The 6,606-nt window shown below is 45.9% G+C and overlaps 1 pseudogene; it reads right to left on the reverse strand.

Moving 5' to 3' along the window:
• Positions 1 to 2,539: 2,539 nt before the first annotated feature.
• On the reverse strand, positions 2,540 to 4,604 carry LOC122557529 (annotated as a pseudogene).
• Between the last annotated feature and the right edge of the window lie 2,002 nt (positions 4,605 to 6,606).

Below are 6,606 nucleotides of genomic sequence, written 5' to 3' on the forward strand. Positions count from 1 at the left end.
TCTCATACGATGATCGCTTGTCTTGAAAGGTCAGTTTTACCAACAGGATATTCTTATTCCATAATGCTTTATCTAAGAGAACTTATTCTACAGTTGGTTTTTCGGTAAATTGTCCCCCTCCATGCATTGATGCTCATTAGATTTACTTGGCCTTTACATAAATTAATGTCACCCTTGATTATTGCATTCCCTTGTTGCATGTGTCTCGCATTTCCTAGTTTGCACTGTGCCTTACATTGACGCTATGGTTTGCTCCATAAACCACTCCTACCTGTGTTTGCTGCCCATGGCTAAACATAAAACAATACAACGCAGGAGCAGGCTCTTCAGCCCACCACATCTGTGCTGTTCGCTATTTCCTAGCTCCACCTAAACACATTCAACATCCTGTTCTTCTAGGCAGAGATCCCGTCTGTCTCCTACACCAACCCCATCCTTGAAGATCAGCAGAACTCCAGATCCATTTCCTCCTCCTCTTATTTCCCTATTGCCTGTCCTTCTTTCCTAAATGCAGAATATACTTAAACACTTTCGTCCTGGGTTGGTCACTGTGCACTCACTTGTCCATAATGGCAATTAAATCATACTCTTTAATTTCTAACACCATCGATTCCCCTGTCATGTTGCATGCATTCAGATAGAGTGCTTGTAATTCTGCCTTGTGAACACGGTGCTGTAATGTGAGCCTGGTTGATTCGGGGACTTGTTTCTGCTGCTTTCCACTTTCATTTCCCATAAGCAGCTTTGGTTTTTATTCTTGATGAATTCCCTCTTGGGTTCCTGTTCCCCTAATTGGCCAGTCTAATCCCTCTGCATGTCTCCCATGAGGATGTTAGCCCCAGTTCCATGAAGGTACCAACATGATACATTCAGTTTCTGCTGCTGCTCTTGCTCGGGTATTATGCTCACTGGCTCAGGATTTTCTCTCCAACACACATTTTCTCTTCTCACTTCTAGCTCTCACTTTCTCACTCCCAATCTGCTGCAGGCTTTCGCATCATCATCTGGCCAGTCTCTCAATTTCACTCTTGTATATGCATAATCAACTTGCACACCATCTCTCTCTCACGCCTGTATTAATCTCCTTCACATGTATTCAAACCCACTCATACTCCTCTTCCAGTTGCACTCTGTCGGTTGAAATAAAGGCAGCAATTCAGCCCCTTGAGACTGCTGTCATTCTATAAAATCACCGCTCATTTAATCGGCTTTGAAATTTCATGTTCCCAACTTGCTGCCATTTACAACTTCACTGGGGAAAGTTCACTGATCGTTGTATCTCACTGCTCTGTAAGGCAGCAGCGAATGTGTCAAATGTGACCCCGACTGCTATTCAGGAAGAAGAAAATCAACATCTTTGTTAACTGGGAAATAACCATTTGTTGCAACGCATGATACAACTTCACTGGGGAAAGTTCACTGATCGTTGTATCTCACTGCTCTGTCAGGCAGCAGCGAATGTGTCAAATGTGACCCCGACTGCTATTCAGGAAGAAGGAAATCAACATCTTTGTTAACTGGGAAATAACCATTTGTTGCAACGCATGACTTAAAAAACCAGAAATTTCTCATCTACTACAAAGAAAATTAAACTATACCTCTTCAAAAACCCCAAACACATGCAGTTATGATTAAGACCGAAGTAAGACAAGCATTTAACGCATGAGTAGGTGGGGTGCAGAGAAATATAGATGCTTCGATATTGACCGACAGATTTAGACAGTAGTTTTGAAGCGGATCAGGCTTAGAGGGCCGAAGGGCCTGTTCCTGGCCTGTAAAATGTCTTTGTTCTTTGTTCTCTTTGCTGCTCTCACGTGCCTTGCTGCGATATACAGACAAAACCTGCAAACTGTCACACTGTAGGGTAAAGCAGTCAGCTGGGGGTCAGTGCAGGACCATCTCAGCTCTGAAGAGACTCAAATCCCACTCCAGTGACTTTGGTTTACGTTCCTGGTCAGTAAGTCAGTGGGTAAACGAGAGGGTCAGGCCTGAATGAACCAGAAAAATTAAAAGGATCAGCTCTGAGACGGCGCATGAAATTGGAGGGTTAGTGCTGAGAGAGCACCACAGTTTTGGAGGGTCAGTACTGAGGGAGTGCTGCGCTGTCGGAGGGTCAGTACTGAGGGAGTGCTGCGCTGTCGGAGGGACAGTACTGAGGGAGTGCCGCGCTGTCGGAGGGTGGGCTGAGGGAGCGCAGCGCTGTCGGAGGGTGGGCTGAGGGAGCGCAGCGCTGTCGGAGGGTCAGTGCTGAGGCAGTGCCGCGCTGTCGGAGGGTGGGCTGAGGGAGTGGGCACTGTCGGAGGGTCAGTACTGAGGGAGCGCCGCGCTGTCGGAGGGACAGTGCTGAGGGAGCGCCGCGCTGTCGGAGGGTGGGCTGAGGGAGCGCAGCGCTGTCGGAGGGACAGTGCTGAGGGAGTGCCGCGCTGTCGGAGGTTCAGTGCTGAGGGAGCGCCGCGCTGGCGGAGGGTCAGTGCTGAGGGAGCGCCGCGCTGTCGGAGGGGCAGTGATGAGGGAGCGCCGCGCTGTCGGAGGGTCATGCTGAGGGAGCACCGCACTGAGGTGTCTCTCAGTCATTTGGAGAGGATGAGAACTCTGAAGAAGCTGGTCAGAAACATGACGTAGCAGGCAGCGTTACCATAGCCCACCCAGACCGCATCCCAGCTCAAAGGAGGCTTCAGGACAAAGATTGTGATGATGTTCTCGCCGCTAGTCACTCCAAAATCATACGGAAGATAGCAGATAAAGGGAAGAGCTATCTGTATGCCGTATCTCTTCGGCCCAGGGTCATTCACCTCAGTGGGGAGCTGACGTTGTGGCTGAACAGAAGGATAATGGAGGGTAAATGCTGAATACAGCAGACTTAGTAAGTACAGTATCAGGCACAGGCAGATCAGTAAGATCCCATGTTGGTTATTAACTTTCATCAAAACAAAGTGGCTGGATGCCAGGCTGCCAATGAGTCCAGCCATCCCTGATGCCGTCCCAGCACATTTAACCTTAGACTGTGTTTGGCTGGTCCTCACCACAGGGCAGTGATGGTATTAATCCCACTCCAGTATGCTGGGAATCCTCCAGTCAATCCATTAATCACTGCAGAGCCGAACATCACATTGACCGGCAGCTGGAAAATTTGGGTGAACAGCAGTAAAAGCCTTCCCAACAGGTAGCCCAGTAATGGCATGACCAGCAGCACCTTCTGGCCTTGCCGATCTGCCCACATTCCCAACAGCACTGTGGTCAGTAAGGGGGCCAACGAGTAGATCATGTTATAAATCATGTCGAATCGGGCCACTTCCTTCTGGACCACGTCACTGTTCCCAGCCGCTGTCCCATTTAGCTGGTCATATACCTCCATCAGCAGTGCTGTATCAAAGAGGGAATTGGCCACATTGGTAACAACCATCACTGGCCCCACGTAGCTCAACGGAGAGGTCATATCAACACCCAAAACCACCTCTACCACCCAGTTCCTGCTGCCTATCAGACTCTGTAAAAGGTAGAGGTGACTGTCTCCTGAGGCAGACACTGCCCCTGGATCAGACACTGCCCCTGGATCAGACACTGCCCCTGGATCAGACACTGCCCCTGGGACCAGACACTGCCCCTGGATCAGACACTGCCCCTGGATCAGACACTGCCCCTGGGATCAGACACTGCCCCTGGACCAGACACTGCCCCTGGGACCAGACACTGCCCCTGGGACTAGACACTGCCCCTGGGACTAGACACTGCCCCTGGACCAGACACTGCCCCTGGATCTGACGCTGTTGTGCAGAGGATTTGAGCCCTGCATCAGACTCCATCCTAGGTAAGTGTCTGGGCTCCAGTAATCTCTCCACTCAGGGTTCAGTTTATAACCTCACGCAAAAAAGTGTATCTGTGATTTGTTGAATTCTGCATGCAAATCAGGAAACTTCCTCATAGCACTTGGTTCTCTTTAATATTAGTCCCTGTGAGGAGCTCGTTCGATATGAGGAATTGTAAGCATGAAAAATGAAAGACAATTTACCTCATGCATGATTTAGTGACTAAATCTAAATCTGCATGACTGAAAACAAAGTACCTGCTACTCCTCCAACTTTAAAAACTATTCTATTATTAATGAGTTATTACGATCCCTGTGGAATTCTGCTTCACCATAACCATATCTCTCTCCGTCTGTAATTGTCACTTGATTTCAAAAACCTTTGATTGTTCTCTACACAACCAAACCATGTGGGGACGTCTCAGAGCTAGACTGTTTCTGGCATTTCCAATTTTACTTTATGTTAAAGGAGATATTTTGAAACACACCCATCTTGTAGAGTCCAGTATTCACTGTATAATTGACTCTGTGCCTGCACTGTCATCTGAACATTCTGCCCAGAGAGCTGGTAACAGTTTTGATATAATTCAGGAACGTGCTAGACCAATACAGTGGGCAGTTAACCATCTGGGATCTGGTGTCACGTGCCAGTCAGACTGAGTTTCCTTTCCTAAAATCAGTTAGGTTTTTAACAACAACCTTGGCCTCTTTTACTGGTGCCACTTTTTTTATTTCCCCGTTTTTAAACTGATTTCTAATCAGAAACTGCCAGATTACTATTTAACTACCTGTTCTCAAGATTAATGTCTGGTAACAAAATAACTCCATTATCTGTATAGCTGTAAAACTCATTTTGGGCTATAATTTACAACATTCATTCAGCAGATGTGGAACACAGGAGTAGGAGAGGAACATTCAGCCTATCAAGCATTTCCGCTGTTCAATCAGATCAGAGTCAGTAGAATGTGAACTTGATTCACCAGTCTGAGTTCCACATCACTAACATGCTTTACCTATGAGGAAACCCACTAATTGCAGTTGTTAAGATGGTTAGTTTTAAAGGATGATGTATGCTATATCCTCTGCATGAAGAAGTGTTTTTCCATCACTGCTGAATAATCATGCACCTTAAAACCTTGACTTTTAAGGTTTTTGTCCTTTGTTCCAGAGCAAACCACTACAAGAGGGAGAAGTTCCTCTCTCAACCCTATATAATCTTTTAATTACCCTAAACATCTCGATTTGATAACCTCTAAGTCTTCGACATTCAAAGATATATGACTCAGTCGACATATATGTTAACAGCAGGAGGCCATTCAACCCCTCAAGCCTGTACCATTATTTAATATCATGATTGACTGATTTTGACCTCAGCTTCACATTCCTTTGTCAATGAAGAATCTATCTATCTTTCCTGCTCTCTGGATATGAGGATTTCAAAGACTCACTATCGTCTGAGAGAAAAACATTTCTCCCATCTCCATTTTATATGGGTGACCCCTCATTTTTAAACTGTGTGCCCTAGCCCGAATCTCCTTGACAATTCCTCTCCGAATCCACTCTATCAAATCCTCTCATAATCTTATGTGTTTCAACAAGGTGACCTTCCATTTTCCTAAAGTCCAAGAGATACATCTCGGACTGTCCAAGTCTCCTCATTAGCTAACCCCCGCATCCCAGGAATCAGTCAATGAACTGTATTGGAACAGCTATTGATGTAGTCAAATCCTCTCTTACGTCAGGAGATCATGAGTGTACACAGTGCTCAAGATGTCTCATCAATTGGAACACCAATTGTATGACACATAACCACCATCTTATATTTGCCTTCCTAATCACTTGATGTACCTACCAACAAATCTTTTGAGAGTCATGGTCTAAGTGAGCTGGCTGTATAATATTTGTTTTATATATATATATATATATATATGTATAATAGCACTGGTGTCATTCAGGTGACTCTGCACGGGACACTGTCCAGCTCAGCCTCTCCTTTCTGATGTGTGGTGGCCAGGCACTGGTTGCAGTTGGGACCTAATCAGAGCTTCAGGAAAACTCCACGGCTGCCAACTCAAAGTTGTTCACCAACTCCCATTACAGCTCTAGACAGGTTGCTCTGCCATTCATCTTTAGTATCATCTGCAAACTTTGACACCTCACACTTGGTCCCCAACTCCAAATCATCTGTATAAATTGTGAATAATTGTGGTCCCAACACCGATCACTGAGGACCACCACTAGTCACTGATTGCCAACCAGAATAGCACTCATTTATCCCCGCTCTTTGTTTCCTGTTAGTTAACCAATCTTCTATCCATGCTAATACTGTACCTATAATGCCATGTGTCTTTAGACTATGCAGCAGCCTCTTGTGCAGCACCTTGTTGAAGGCCTTTTGGAAATCTAGGTACACCACATCCACTGGGTCCCTGTTGTCCATCGTGTTCATAATGTCTTCATAGAATTCCAAAAGATTAGTTAAGCATGACCTGCCCTTCATGAACACATGCTGCGTCTGCCCAACCGGACAATACCTATCTAGATGCCTTGCTATTTCTTCCTTGATAATCAACTCAATCATCTTCCCCACTTCACAAGTTAAGCTAACTGGTCTATATTTCCCCACCTTTTGTCTACATCCCTTTTTAAACAGGGGTATTACATTTACTGTTTTCCAATCTGCTGGAACTAACCCAGAGTCTAGCGAACTTTGGAAAATTACCGCCATCTGCTATTTCTCCCACCATCTCTTTACTACCCTGGGATGCATTCCATCAGGGCCAGGAGACTTATCTATCCTT

This window comes from Chiloscyllium plagiosum, chromosome 15 (genome assembly GCF_004010195.1).
Source record: "Chiloscyllium plagiosum isolate BGI_BamShark_2017 chromosome 15, ASM401019v2, whole genome shotgun sequence".
Lineage (NCBI taxonomy): Eukaryota > Metazoa > Chordata > Chondrichthyes > Orectolobiformes > Hemiscylliidae > Chiloscyllium > Chiloscyllium plagiosum.